Below are 16,284 nucleotides of genomic sequence, written 5' to 3'. Positions count from 1 at the left end.
TTAAAGCAAGTGGATGAAATGTATTTTTGTGGTGAGACAGGAGGGGTATATATGGTAGCAAAACGATAAAGGCAGTTGAAAAATCTGTTGAAAATTCAAAATTGATCTTCTCCAGTCTTAAATTACTCACTCCCATATAAACTGATCAAAATATCCCCTACGTGACTCAAATCAAGTACGTTGGAATACAACCTACGTGACTTAAGTCTACTTCGATTCTCCTTGCATCATCTTTCTTCGCCGTTCTTTCAACAAAACTTAGACCAATTGTGAGATGAAACAAACGAAACAGGATTGGGATAGAAAACGAAACGAGATTTGACAATGGAAAGAATATATAATCGCTACGGAGTTCTATCTCATGTTTTTTTTTTGTGTTGACTAAGCAATTTTTTTAATTTTCTTTTCGGGGGATCTTTTCAGAAGCAAGCTTTTGTATCTAATAGTAGAAACCCTTTCATCTCTTCGCGGTTTGATCTTCAACATTTCCAAACATAGTTGTAATTCCATTTGGGAGTATAGAAGTCTCTTGCTTTTTTGCTTGAGCATAGGAAGTCTCTTGCAGTTGTGCTTGAGCATTAGGAAACCTCTTGCAGTTGTGCTTGAGTAGTTTGAAGTCTCTTGCTGTGGTATTTGAGCAATTGTAATCAGATATTGATCTTAGTGAACTCTCCTTGGAAGTGCAAGGAGGAGTGGACTACTTCTGGATTGTGGAAGGAACCACTATAAATTGCTTTGTGTCTTTCTTCTTTCTTTCTCTCTCTCTCTCTCTCCCTCTCTCTCTCTCTCTCTCTCTCTCTCTCTCTCTCTATCTCTCTCTCTATTTATCCGCTGCAACTAGACTATGAACACTTCTTCAGAAGCTAAACACTATCAGGTTCTGAACAGTGATTTCAGTTTTAGGAGAAGAAAAAGAAAACACAATTCAACACCCCTTCTTATGTTTTTCTCACCTTCAATTGGTATCTAGAGCTTTGGTCTGTTGCCTTAACACTTAACAGTGTAATAGATAAAGATCTGAGAAAAACATGGCATCTGCTGATAGCTCAAGCTCTGGTCAGAATAACAATGATTTTCATTATGACTATGGTACCTCTGAGGATAAGAAATCTGACTCCAGCAAAGCTCCAAGGTTTAATAGAAATCCTGAAGAATTTTCCTGGTGGAAAACCAATATGTACAGTCACATCATGGGTTTAGATGATGAACTGTGGGATATTCTTGAAGATGGTGTTGGTGACTTGGCCCTTGATGAAGAAGGAGTTGTTATTGGTAGAAAGAAACATCCTCCTACTCATAAGAAGTTGTACAAGAAACATCACAAGATCAGAGGAATCCTTGTTGCTTCTATACCTCGCACAGAGTACATGAAGATGAGTGACAAATCTACATTGAATCTTATTATCAAATAGTGTCATCTTATTGTATATTGTTTTGATTGTTCACGCGCAATTCCAATAGTCAATTTAATTGAAATCACTTTTTATCGAAACTCGGAAAAACTTTTTCAAAAAGCTATTCACCCCCTCTAACTTATAATCTTATTAGCCATATAGACCGACAACAGAACCACATGCCACCCAATCCGACCCAACCATCACATCCCAATAACGACAACAAACCATAGGAACAATGATGAAAAAGAGTTAAAGTGTGATCAGCTGCAACCGGAAGGAGATGGAGAGACAACGTCGGAAAAGGAGCATTGGTGCGGAGAAAGGAGACCCTCGTCATACCACCAACCATTGAGACGACATGTCGGCGGCGGATTTGGATTTTTTTGTGGGAGGTAATGTTGTTTAGTGTTTCTGGTTTAAAGAGATGGAAGAGAAAGCGGTAACTCTACACCCTTTATTATAATAATAATAATTAGTAAACTGATAACATAAATCTATAAATGACTTGTTATGTAAAGGGAAAATTCTATGATTGCGATAAATCTATAAACTACATTATTTTAACCGAAGAATGCATGAATTTTATGTGAGATTTATTTTAGGCGATAGTAAAATATGTTGGTTATTCATCATCAAATTGTAGAACAACAACAAATATGGGAAAAGGTCCACGTATGAAATTGAAATCATCAAACTTTCAAAAAAATAGACAAATCTCAATGATCCAAATAGTATGAACCACATTTTTTGTGTGTAAAATAAACTAAATACAACAAATATTAATGATTCCATAATAATTCGAAAATAAAATAATTTTTTGTTCTTTAGGATTTTATGATCGCAGTGATCGTGATAATGTTAATCAGTGAAAAGAGAAACAAAAATTTATTTTGGCAACTTGATTCCATAATCAATGATTCAAGAATAAATATTTGATCTCACATATATTAAGAGAACTTACCTTTGAGAGGATGAATATGATTAAATTCACTATTTTACTCTCTAATTGTTCATTTGAAAATATTTTTTCTCATTGTATCACTATTTATAGTGACATATACTTGATCTATTTTGTTATAGTTTTTTGTAAGGATAAAGGAAAAAACTGGACATATACTCATATCATGTTTAATACACGATATATTTTGCGTGGTAACAAAAAAATAATATTGTATTTGTTACATTTTTTTTTAATATTTATATTCACTCTCATCCATTATATTTTGTAAAGGATAAGTAAAAAAATTGCACATATATTTTTTTTTGAAAGAAAATTGCACATATACTGTTTGTTACATTTTGTTTTAATATTTGAATTTACACTTATCTGTTTGTTATATATGTGTTATTTGTATTGAAAGTTGAGGGTAATGTGGGAAGGAGAAAAAGACAACTCAAAAGAGGCAAAATAGACCATTTTCCTTATATATAGTATAATTTTTTTTAAGTAGTATTCTCGTACAGATGTCAGTATATTTTTAAATAAGAAATGCCAAGAAGAGACCAAATTAAATTTATTTTCAAAACTTCAAGGACATAATCTTTTTTTAAGAGATTAGAATAAGAGCACCCTAAATTTCAAGGGATCACATGCATAACCAAGCATGCCAATAAATAATGATTGGTCTTTAAAAAAAAGTCAAACTTTTTTCTAGAATTAATAACTCTTCAACTAAATATAAATACCTTATTCAATACCTTGAGTCAAAACTACAATTTATTTCAAATCAATTAAATTAATCTAAATAAATAGTAGTAATGTTTTTTTCTCTCAAATTACTAATCAATTATAGAAAACCTTAACTCTGTTTGAATTTACATTGTTTAATAAATTTAGTCAACACTTTCACCAATCAAGCATTATCACATAGTTAATTTTTTTTTTAAACCGAGTATATTTTTTTCCTAGAATTGTCCTATAAATGGGTACTTCTCTTTTATCAATTATTGTAGCCTTCATAAACCAAAAGTTATTCACTTCCTAGAAAAGATTAATTGAAGGTGTGATGTCTCTATTGACTCAAAAACTGCTCTTCTTATGTGTGTTGGCATTGCTATTGATGCACAATGTTATTGGATTTGGAACGCACCATGTGAATATTGTTAACAATTTGGACAATAATCTGGATTTAACTATTCATTGCAAATCTAAAGATGATGATCTTGGAGTTCATCTTCTTCATCATGGTGATACTTATGGTTTTAAATTTCGAGATAGAATTTTTGGCAACACACAATTCTACTGTTCCTTTCAGTGGACCGGTGAGTTTCACAGGTTTGATGTATACATACAAAGTGAAGATTCTAAAATATGTGATACATGCACTTGGTATGCAAAAAATTCGGTAATATGCCGGACTACATCTTACGAGGGTTATATTTGTTTTCAATGGCATTAAGTAATTATTAACGTAATAAATTTGTAATCTTAATAAATGTTGTACGTGGAGTTATTAAGAACCTATTGTCGTATATGTGTCGATGCTTCTTAATACAATGTCTTATCTACAGGTTTGTGTTTTCTAATAATTTTTAAGTCTGTATATCCGTTTATAAGAAGTTGTTGGAACACGAAAGAATTCTAGTGGAAAGTTGGAAAGAATAAACACCATGTAAGAATTAGCGTAGGTATGACTTAAAATGTTTCACACCGGAGAGACATATTACACTTACGTAAGTTTTTACTTCCACCGTCTCTAAATTATAGTCGTTTAAGGTTTGTGCACGATTATTAAGAAAACTAGAACGCCGACCTGTGCGCTGCACGGGTCTTATAAGAAGAACGATTTCATATATAATTGAATGATAACTAAATTTAATGTTGAAAACTATAAGTTCTTTGAAATTTTGTCAGCGCAAAATTACATACGACACAATTTTTTTTTATAGTTTCTTAAAACAACATATAATAGATCAATTCATATCAAACATTTCGAAATACTTCGTCGTAGACTACGTTAGACGTCTCATACGTATCTTTACCATCTTCATCAGTATCTTCAGCTCTTCATCCATATTTTAATCATTATCAGAAACTCAACCATTAATTCAATAGTGACCTATATGTATATGTAGACGTGAGGTGTGTATTTACCACTTTGCAAAAAATAAATAAAAACAAACCCTATCATAAGAAAACTACTCCATTATCCATTGATTTCCACGTATATTAACATTCATTTCGAAATGTGTACATCAAATGTCTTTAACTAATAAGGAACTAACAATACATACATCTTAATAAAATAACTTAAAGTCAAGTCAAGTTTTGCCACAATTACTTTCATTGATAGGCCTAAGTCACTGCAATAATAATTTGATTTGGGAAATAGATTTTGAAACAAAATCTGGTAAAGAATAATATTTTTCGAGACCTCACCTATAACTGTTTGATATACAACTCAGGTGCATGTTTCCTTCAGCCTCGCATTGCACGTGATAGTTTGATATATTCATTTACACCTCACAACGATTGATCTGCACAGTTTACCTCAGAGACAGTTTGCATGCTATGTTTTTCAACCATGAGTAAAGCTATGACTCTCAAATCTAATTACAATCACCAAAATTCAATCACATAGCTATGCCTCTCCCAACACAAAACTGCCCTAGGAAAGCTCCCAACACAGACAGCAGCTGTCCAGACCAAAACAACAGCAGACATGCTGCGCAACAGACAGAAAACAACACCAACAGCCGCTGTTCCGTCATGACAGCAGCACCAAAAACGGTACTCGGACCACCCCACAGCCGAAGCACTCTGAAACACCATAGGACAGCAGCAACATTACCTCAAAAGACACTCCCGAGGCACCAACTCCACTCATAAAACAAACACAACGGTACTTGCATTCTCGTCTACATATGAAAAAAATTAAGAATCAACTTGTAATAATAATTGTATTAGAAGCACTGATTTCTGGCTGATGGACTTTGAAATGAACTATAAATATGAGTGAAAATAAGACTTTAAGATTTGTTTTAGGGTAAGAATACAAATAAATTTTTACAAAATAAAACTTTGAAATTGTTACATTATGTTGATCATAGAATTACTCTTATATTCCACTCCCTATAGTCACATAACTTGGTGCAGTGCATATACAAAATGAGATATTATATTTTCTAACATCTCTATCAATGAAGCAAACTAAGGAAATCAAAATAAATTACTACCAAAATCATAACATAAGCATAAATGTAGACTTTGTTCTATATATCTACATCAATACTAAATAAGACTTTTACAACCTGTCAAAATGGCCTGAAAATAAAATAAGGCAATCAAAATGTTTAAAATTTATGAGCATGTTAAGCAATTAAAGGTAAAACCAGTGCTTCATTTTAGCTAAGTGATGAATTGAAGCATATTCTTGAATGGTTCTGTGGACCTATTTTAAGAGACCAATTCAAGCTTTTTTTATTTTATTGACTGGAATGTGAATCTATAAAAGATAAGAGATCCACTCCAATGATCAAACCAATCATCCTACTATCATGTTTATCTTAAATCTCCATAATTGTTACTCAATCAAACATGATTGAAGAAATTTAAAGGAAAAAATATCACCAGGAAAGCATACTTTTCAACAAAGAAAAAATCAAATTTGATTTGTGATGAGGAAGACTCTAAGAAGATTAATCAGAAGAAACATGATTAAAGGCAACAATGGTCGGACTCACCAAGCAAATGATGGCCAAATGTGCAGCCAACTGATTTCCTTTATTAAAGTCAGTGTCAGATCACCAAGAAAGGGGATCTACAATCAGAAACCCTCCTAAGATACTTGATCCTTCAATGTGCATATTTAAAGAACAATTGTCATAGAGAAAGAGAAAAGAGCAAAACAGGAACTTGTAGCAAGAAACAATGAATGAGGGACAAAACATCATGCTCTAAAGCCTAGCCAACGATCAAGATGACCAAAATAGTCAGGGAGGATGAACTAATTACTATCGCCATCCAAACCAGAAGATAGAAATAAATAAAAAAGAGCTACAAAATATAAACCTGATTTTTTAGCAGCAACAACACAATGAAACAGAAAGGCATATGAAACATGGTGAGTAATTAAGTAGCAAAAAAACATTGTCTCACACAGTCACTAATCAAGATATGAAAAAAAAATGATATGAAGAAAAAGACCCCTAAATAAACTTGTTTTTTGTTATTTTAGAGATAACGTGATTTAATGTCGTTGAATCGTTACAAAGGAAAATAGCTAAAAATGTAAACATCATAGATTAGTATAACGTCGCAATGGAATTCTTAAGAAACACACTAATTATTTTCTTACTATATCCAGATTTTGGTTGTGCTACATCAAGGCAATAAGATAAACGCATTGGAAGTCATAACAAAATAAAATCTGAGGTAGAACCTTGTTACCTTGGCCATGTTTCAAATTGAAAGCAATATAACAATCAGCTGCCTGGATAGAGTAAACATATCGATCACTCATGTCAGATAGCCAAAAGGTTTGTTACGACTTACCTACCATATTTTAACTTTTTAAACACAGTAAAGAGGAAAGCACACATGATAAACTGTAAGTATGAGGTAGGGTATGCACCAGAACTAACTCAAGCATCAATTTTCAATGCACACACATATTCTAAACAAAAAAAATCATGAGAAGGAAATCTTACCCCGAACTCTAGTTACTTCTCCAACATATATACATAGTTGGCTCCGTAAATCATGAGTGCCAATGGAGCAGTCAATTCTTATATCTTTCATTGACTCCTTTTAGCCATGCCCAATTCACTGAAAATCACATTGCAACAAATCAATGCCTTCTATTTTAAACAAAGCAACAATATCACAACTAAAATATAATCATCATTAACAAATTGATACCTAAATATCTGATAAAAAAGACTGATATAAATATTTTGCAGAAAGAAAAGTTAAACTCATCACCTGCTTGTATCCCCTTTACTTTACAAATTGATCCATACCAAATCCATGGTAGACATGTGTTTCTTTATTTCATTACTTAATAAATTGCACTCATTTCATTCCTTAATAACCTCAACTGAATTAATTGACACACATTCTTCTTCCAAACAATGCCATTCAGGGTGCATAGATGTTGAAAAACTCACAAACTAAGAATTTCAGCTCTGCAAACATACAAAACAGGCTTAAGTGCAGGAAATTATTAACTTAAAAAATATCTTGTCTTCAATGTTACTTTGACCAGAATGACTGCTTAGGAAATACAATGTGTCAATTAAATTTGTTCAATTGGTCAACTATAGTGTTGTCTTCGGCTGTTATAATGGACCCAACCCATATGAATCCATTACAGCCAAATATCAAATCAATAAGATACTTGTACTGTTATAAAAGATCTGAAATTGCTCAAAGTAACTTATGATGGATTACTCTTAAACTCTTTTAAAGCATCAACTCTAATTAATTACAAAGCTTACTAATGAAAATAAGACCATTGAAAACATTAAAACACAAAATGATTCAAATACACAAAAAAACGAAACTGTTTTTACAAAGTCAACCCAAAAAATTTCTCAATCTAAGGATAAATGCTATTGATAGGATCAGAAAAGGAAAATAAAATAAAATTCAGCAAAAACAATAAAAATCAAAGAAAAGTAAACAATTCAATTGCTCTAAATTCAGCTACCATTAGAGAAGCAGATCTCAGCACTACCTCAATGGTGGAAACCCAATTGTCGCCGACAGTTTCTAAAAGTTGTATTGGTGTATTCAACAAAGTAAATAGTCTTTAACTATATCTCTTCAAAGCTTCTAATCATCTTCACACTATCCTCATGGAATTCATATCTTCATCACTGTAGAACCACTCGTCATCACCGTTGAGACATATGACAATACATTGTCATTGAAGCATATCAGTAGTGGTTGTCAAAATGAGAGTCGCAAAATATTTAGCTCAAAGTAGATAGGCAAAACCAACAAAATCATAAAACAGTGGATTCGCTGATAATCTAGTTCTTAACATAACCAAAGAATTAATTACCAAATATTCTCTCTTCAACAGTGGATTTCAAAACAGTTTTGAAAGACAAACTCAGTCAAAAAATTCAAGTAGTAAAAGAGGAATAAGGTGAAAAGAAAAATGTTGATATACAAATCTAAACATGCGCATCTATGAGTACCACATTAAAAAAGCTCATCCGTGTTCAGTTATTTTTGTCGGGAGCGAACCAAATATGACCTGCAAAAAACATAAACATTAATTTGATTAGCGAAAACATATATGAGGGAGTTCTGATCTAAGAAAAAAGACAGTGAAGAAGTAAATTACCTTAAATTAAAAGGGAAGTAAACAGAAACATGTACTTAATTGCCACTAAACCTTCACGGGAAAAAAGAAAATTTAATTTGATTGGTAAAATCAAGTACGAAAATCTCAAAATTGACATACAAACCAAACCCCAACAAACACTTAACACTTACATCCCAAAATAAGATTACATCTGCAAATGAACCTTCAATGGTTGTCGCCGGTGCGAACACGCCGAAAGAGAAAAACGTAGAGGAAGATAAGAATTACAATGTTTTTCCAGCAATCTTGAGTGTTGACATCGACGTCGAATTCGATTATGCATCTCGTGACATGTATTCGGCGGTGGAGAGAAGCAACGTGAAGCGAAGTGCGGTTATCGTAACTTGTGGCGGTGGTAGGATTAGAGATTTAGAATTTCCGTTGCGGTAGTTTGTGGAAGGATGGTGAAGATGGCGCCGCAATCTCATGATTCTTGCAGATGACAACTCTCGTATTCTCTCTCCTCCGCCGTGAACATTAGCGGTTGGTAGTCTTCTAAGAACGATGGTCGGAAATAGAAGCGGTAAGAGAGACTGGATTGTTGTGAGAGATGAAGAAGAGAATAGATGAATTTGTGTGGAGAAGATTGTAGATATTCAGTATTGATTTTTGGGTAATAGCTGAGAGTAAATGAATGTGATGTACAGTGGCATTGGAAAGTGATGAATTTACAGCACAGGTCAAAGATTGCAGAGAAACTTTGAATATGCTAGGAGAACTCAAAAGCCACGTTCATTCATTGGAAAGAGATCAGCATTAAGTGTAGATGATCAACGGTTGATTTTGAATGGTGCTTAAATGATGAGCATCCAATGGTTTAGAAAAGCGGAGGAAAAATATTAGGGTTAGGGTTAGATTGGGGGGAAAATAGAAGAGATAAAAATAAAATAGTTGTTTCGGAAAATAGAAAAGATAAATATGAAATAGTTGTTTCAGAAAACAGAAGAGATAAATATGAAATAGTTGTTTCGGAAAAATAGGGCTATAGATAAATATATAAATATATGAAATAGTTGTAGGGCCAATTTGTTTCGGAAGTAGAGATAAATATGAAATAGTTGTTTCGGAAAATAGAAGAGATAAATATGAAATAGTTGTTTCGGAAAATAAAAGAGATAAATATGAAATAGTTGTTTCGGAAAATAGAAGAGATAAATATGAAATATGATCAATGGCTAAAATTGAATGGCGCCTAAATGCGCAAGATCCAATGGCTTAGAAAAGTGGAGGAAAAAATGGGGGGAAAAAATTAGGTTTAGGGTTAGCTTTACGGGTTAAGCTTTAGTAAATAAGATGATTAATTATGTTTATTTCAATGGTAAAATTAATTTCATTTACTAAAATACCCTTATTAATTGTAGTTAGTGGAGTAATTAAGTTGGATGAAATTCAATAAATAAGGGTATAATGATGGAAAAAAATAATAAATGTTATTATAAAGTGACAATTATTTTGAAAAAAAGAAAAAAAAATGCTAAAGAGACTATTATTTTGAGACGGAGTGAGTATATAAGTGAGAGATGACCTCTGAGGCTGTGCCTTTGGGGTGCCCACTTTTGCAAACGGGTGAACGCTTATAATATACACACACAATATATATATATATATATATATATATATATATATATATATATATATATATATATATATATATATATATATATATGCATATATGCGCGACAACGACGCCGCCGCCCGTTCGGCTTGGCTTGGGTCAAAAGAAATATATTTTTTGCCACTTGAATTTAATCATTAGTCCGAAAAGCGTTTTTCTGCAACAAATAAATTTATTACGATCCGATCCAACAAAGTATTCGGAAGGTTTCAGATATATCCACACGCGTGAAAACAAACACCGCTTGCTTACAAATTAAGCTAATTTAATCATTAATCCGAAAACCGTTTTTTCTGCAACAAATAAATTTGTTACGATCCAATCCAACTAGGGGTGGCAAAAATACTCATGCCCACAGGTACCCGTGGGTAAAATTTATCACGGGCACGAGACGAGTAGCAAAACGGGTATCCACAGGTATAATAAAAGGGTATTTGACTACCCATTATTATATGGATACAAACACGGATTTGATTGTACCCATACCCGATAATAAATTAAGTAAATTACTAAAATATCCTTATATATATCTTATCTTATTCCTTAAAGTTGTTACCTTATCGAAGAAAATTTTACCGCCCACCTAAGATTCCTCATTAATAATGTTGATATTTATTGATTAAATAAATAGTAAATATTATATTTACATTGTAAATATATTTTCCTTATTCTCTAAGTAAATTAGTATAGAATATTATGTAGAATATTTATTCTGTAAATATACATAGCTTAGTCTCCAAGCTACTGAACTCTATATAATAGACATTCCGGAGTGCTATTCAATCACACGGTTATTTTCAGCATATGTCTCTCTTTTCTCTCTCATTCAACATGGTATCAGAGCCTATTGAGAGACAACCCTACACCGTGAATACCTGGTTGACCCACTGTCTTCCGGTGAGAAATTTTTTCGGCAAACCGTGTTTCAATTCCGGTTTGCCAACTTTCCTCTCCAAACCACCACTGCCACCGCCGTAGCTGCTTTTTCCGGCGACTTTTTCAGAAAACCATTCACCATGTCTGGCACTTCTCCAACAACCAGTTCTGAATCTGTCAAAAGTACCACCTCTGATGCTCACAAAAGTATATTTACCAACTACATCACATCTCCCCTTTCAGTTGAAAAATTGAACGGGTCAAATTACGACAGTTGGTCTGGTGATATAAAATTGTGGGTTGAAGGTCAAGAATATGAAGATCATCTCACTAAATCGATTAACAAGGTACCTGAAAATGAGAAATCAATGTGGAAGAAGATTGATGCTCAGTTGTGCAGTGTTATTAAGTCAACACTTCATCCAGACATTAAATCGATTTTTCGTCCTCATGTCACGTGTGAGTCTGTTTGGAGTCAGGCTAAGAAACTCTACACCAATGACATACAATGTCTCTATGGAGTATGTCACCGAATGATGAACATCATTCATTCAAAGACGATAGGTGGCTCTATCAATACCTATATCGGTAATGTTCACACTGCACTTAATGAATTTAATGAGCTTCTCCCTCTAGCCGCCAGTGATCCTGCTGAAAAGGTGAAGGAGCGTAAGCAACGCAGCACATTCTTCATGCTACTAGCTCTTTATGTCTTACCACCCGAGTATTCTTCCATTGGGGATCAAATTTTGGCGTCTGTTGATGTTCCGGATATGGATATTGCCACATCTATCCTTCTTCGAGTGCCAGCAAAGTATTCCACTGAGCCATCTGAAACTTCTTCCCCAGGTGATACAGCTGCCCTTGGATCTCTTAGTAATAATCAGAACCGCTCTCGCGGAGGTTCATCCAAGTCTCGTCCCAAGTGTGAGCATTGCAATCGATTCGGACACAAAATTGATCAATGTTGGAAGTTGCATGGTAAGCCTAAAGTGAATACGGCCCAGGTAGATTCTCCTTCTGACAATATTCTAGCAACATCTAAAACTCAGGGGCCACAGGTAAGCTACGAAGATTTTCTCCGGTGGTGTCAGAGTAATCCAAATCCTAGTTCTACTGCTTCGGTTGCACACACTGGTAATTCATCTGCTTGCTTCTTTCAATCATCTTCCATTGGTCCTTGGGTCCTTGATTCTGGTGCTTCTGACCATGTTACGGGTAATAAAAGTCTTTTCTCTTCTCTCTCTACGTCTGGGTTCTTACCTGTTATAACCACTGCCAATTGTTTTCAAACCCAATCTAAAGGGGTTGGTACTGTCCAAATACTACCTTCCCTCTCGGTGTCTTCTGTTCTATACGTATCCAGTTGTCCATTTAATTTACTTTCCATCAGTCGTTTAACTCGTTCTCATGACTGTATTGTTACTTTTACTAAAAATAATGTTGTCGTGCAGGATCGAATTTCGGGAGGTCGATTGGCGTCGGACATGAATCTCAAGGCCTTTACTACCTCTCTTTATCATCCACGACATGCTCTGCCACAACGTCACCGCTTATTATTCATGCTCAGTTGGGTCATCCAAGTCTTCCCAAGCTTCAGAAGTTGATGCCGAGTTTGTCTAAGTTATCTAATTTAAATTGTGAGTCGTGTCAGTTAGGGAAACACACTCGTAGTCAGTTTCCTAATCGAGTCAATAAACGGGTTTCATCCCCTTTTGCTTTAGTTCACTCCGATGTTTGGGGTCCTTCTCGTACTACTTCTACTTTAGACTCTAAGTATTTTGTTACTTTTATTGATGATTTTTCTCATTGTACGTGGTTATTTCTAATGAAGAATAGATCTGAATTATTTTCCATTTTTGAGCAATTTTATAGAGAAATTAAAACTCAATTTGGTGTGTCTATTCGTACTTTAAGAAGTTATAATGCTCGTGAATATTTGTCCCATCAATTTCAAAATTTTATGGCTTCTAATGGTATTCTTCACCAAACATCATGTCCTCATACACCTCAACAAAATGGGGTAGCTAAACGTAAAAATCGGCATCTCGATGAAACCACTAGGACCCTACTTCTCCATGGAAATGTTCCATCCCAATTTTGGGGGGATGCTGTATTAACAGCATGTTAACTTATAAATCGTATGCCATCTTCTGTCCTTGATGACAAAATTCCTCATTCGATTATTTTTCCACATTCCCCTCTTCACCCACTTCATCCTCGTGTCTTTGGGTCCACATGTTTTGTTCACAATCTCTCTCCTGGCCTTGATAAGTTGTCAGCTCGATCACTCAAGTGTGTTTTTCTTGGTTATCATTGGTCCCAAAAAGGTTATCGTTGCTACTCTCCTACATTACAACGATACTTTGTATCGGCTGATGTTACCTTCTTCGAGTCTGATCCATTTTTTGAGTCGAACCTGATGACTTTGGAACCCCTTCAGGAATTTCATCTTGAACCCCTTCTTCCAGAAATTATTCCTGGTCCGCCTACAATTGTTCCACGTGATCCTCGTGAGTCTATCCCACTAGATTCAGCTATAGTTGATCCCTTAGTGTCTCTTCCATTACAAACTTATCACCGTCGTCAACCACCCTCTATTGTGCCTGTTCCTGCACCTGGTAATATCTCAGAGGCCATTGCAGATTCTCCTCCGACACCATCTCCATCACCAGATTCGATCCCGCAGCCTGAGTCTGAGTTTGATCTTCCCATTGCTGTTCGTAAAGGTATCCGTCCAACACGTAATCCATCTCCTCATTATATTGATTTGTGTTATCACTGTCTTTCTCCTTTACATTACACATGTTTGTCTTCTTTGTCCTCTGTTTCTATTCCTAAATCTCCAGGTGAAGCATTATCAAATCCTGAGTGGAGGCAAGCAATGATTGACGAGATGTGTGCTCTCCAAGGCAGTGGTACTTGGGAACTGGTTCCTCTCCCTCATGGGAAATCTTTGGTAGGTTGCCGGTGGATCTATACGGTGAAGGTTGGTCCAAATGGTAAGATTGATCGTTTCAAAGCTCGGTTGGTTGCCAAGGGATACACTCAAATTTTTGGGTTGGATTATAGTGACACTTTCTCACCTGTTGCTAAGATGGCATCTGGTAGACTTCTTCTCTACACTGCAGCCATGCGACATTGGTCTCTCCATCAACTTGATATCAAAAATGCTTTTTTACATGGTGATCTTGAAGAGGAAGTCTATATGGAGCAACCACCTGGGTTTGTTGCTCAGGGGGAGTCATCTAATATGGTATGTCGACTACACAAATCCCTTTATGGTCTTAAGCAGTCTCCTAGAGCTTGGTTTGGCAGATTCATCACAGTAGTGCAAAATTTTGGTATGATGCGTAGTGAAGCTGACCATTCTGTTTTCTATCGTCACTCAACCCAAGGATGCATTTATCTTATTGTTTATGTAGATGATATTGTCATAACTGGTATTGATGAGCAGGGAATACACCAGTTGAAACAACATCTCTCTACTCAATTTTAGACAAAAGACCTTGGTAAACTTCGTTATTTTTTGGGTATTGAGGTAGCCCAATCTAAGGATGGTCTAGTAATATCACAACGAAAATATGCTATGGATATTCTTGAAGAAACAGGTCTTTTGAACGCCAAGCCAGTTGATACTCCTATGGATCCTAATGTCAAACTTCTACCCAATCAGGGGGAGCCGTTATCTGATTCAGGGAGGTATAGGAGATTGGTTGGGAAATTGAATTACCTTACAGTCACTCGTCCGGACATTTCGTTTGCCGTGAGTGTGGTAAGCCAATTCTTAAATTCTCCTTGCCAAGAACACATGGATGTTGTTATCCGGATTCTAAAATACATCAAAGGTGCTCCTGGAAAAGGTCTCATCTATGAAGATAGAGGACATACTCGAATAGTTGGCTACTCGGATGCTGATTGGGCAGGCTCACCTATTGATAGACGATCTACTTCTGGGTATTGTGTACTTGTTGGAGGAAACCTGATATCCTGGAAGAGTAAGAAACAAAATGTAGTTGCAAGATCAAGCGCTGAGGCAGAATATAGGGCTATGGCACTAGTAACATGTGAACTCATTTGGTTGAAGCAGTTACTCAAAGAACTTCAATTTGAAGAAGCACGACCAATGACACTTATATGTGACAATCAAACCGCGTTGCATATTGCCTCAAATCCAGTCTTTCATGAGAGGACCAAACATATTGAGATAGCCTGCCACTTTGTCAGAGAGAAGATTGAATCAGGCGATATTGTCACAAGCTTTGTCAATTCAAATGACCAGCTGGCAGATGTTTTTACAAAATCTTTGCGAGGTCCTAGAACAAGTTATATATGTGGCAAGCTTGGCGCATTTGACTTATATGCTCCAGCTTGAGGGGGAGTGTTGATATTTATTGATTAAATAAATAGTAAATATTATATTTACATTGTAAATATATTTTCCTTATTCTCTAAGTAAATTAGGATAGAATATTATGTAGAATATTTATTCTGTAAATATACATAGCTTAGTCTCCAAGCTACTGAACTCTATATAATAGACATTCCGGAGTGCTATTCAGTCACACGGTTATTTTCAGCATATGTCTCTCTTTTCTCTCTCATTCAACAAATAACATATTTTTAATTTTAATTTTTTTAATTCATCTTATTAAGTTCACTGGTTCTACTTCATTCACATCATAAAACATATAATGTGGATTATGTAAGAATCATGAATTTTCTATGGATTATGTATGATTTATGAAATTTTGAATGGATTATGTATGAATGTTTAAAAGTTGAAGTTTTTTGGTAATTAAAAAAAAGTTATTATTTGTACCAAAAAATAAATAAATTCAAAAATCCATGGGTAAAAAGAAATATATTTTTTGCCACTTGAATTTAATCATTAATCTGGATATATCCACACGCGTGAAAACAAACGCGGTTTGCTTAAGAATTAAGCTAACTTAATCCTTAAGTCACTCAGGTTTTGGTACGAGCTCTCTCTATAAAAGGAGAGTTCGTTTCACTAATTCTTTACTCTGAAAAACCCAGTTGATGATTTCTGTGTTTTTCCTCTCTTCTCCCTCTTTCG

General features: G+C 34.7%; 1 long non-coding RNA gene and 1 pseudogene across 5 annotated transcripts; one reads left to right on the top strand and one right to left on the bottom strand.

The window, feature by feature from the left end:
- Positions 1–4,527: 4,527 nt before the first annotated feature.
- On the bottom strand, positions 4,528–9,443 carry LOC146955611 (uncharacterized). 5 transcript variants are annotated; one of them, XR_015017069.1, is made up of 8 exons: positions 8,845–9,443; positions 8,693–8,743; positions 8,075–8,602; positions 7,321–7,523; positions 7,047–7,164; positions 6,787–6,829; positions 6,081–6,190; positions 4,528–5,255 (listed from the first exon to the last, which is right to left on the bottom strand). It is a non-coding gene; the product is annotated as an uncharacterized LOC146955611 (long non-coding RNA). The 5 variants fall into 5 exon arrangements; XR_015017081.1 differs by having other exon boundaries at positions 6,081–6,157; XR_015017075.1 differs by lacking the exon at positions 6,787–6,829.
- Positions 9,444–14,828: 5,385 nt separating this feature from the next.
- Positions 14,829–15,788, top strand: LOC146955610 (secreted RxLR effector protein 161 pseudogene; annotated as a pseudogene).
- Positions 15,789–16,284: the final 496 nt, after the last annotated feature.

This window comes from Medicago sativa, chromosome 1, assembly GCF_051527215.1.
Source record: "Medicago sativa cultivar Bolivia chromosome 1, Bolivia_mono, whole genome shotgun sequence".
Lineage (NCBI taxonomy): Eukaryota > Viridiplantae > Streptophyta > Magnoliopsida > Fabales > Fabaceae > Medicago > Medicago sativa.
This window is presented reverse-complemented; position numbering and strand designations above follow the sequence as displayed.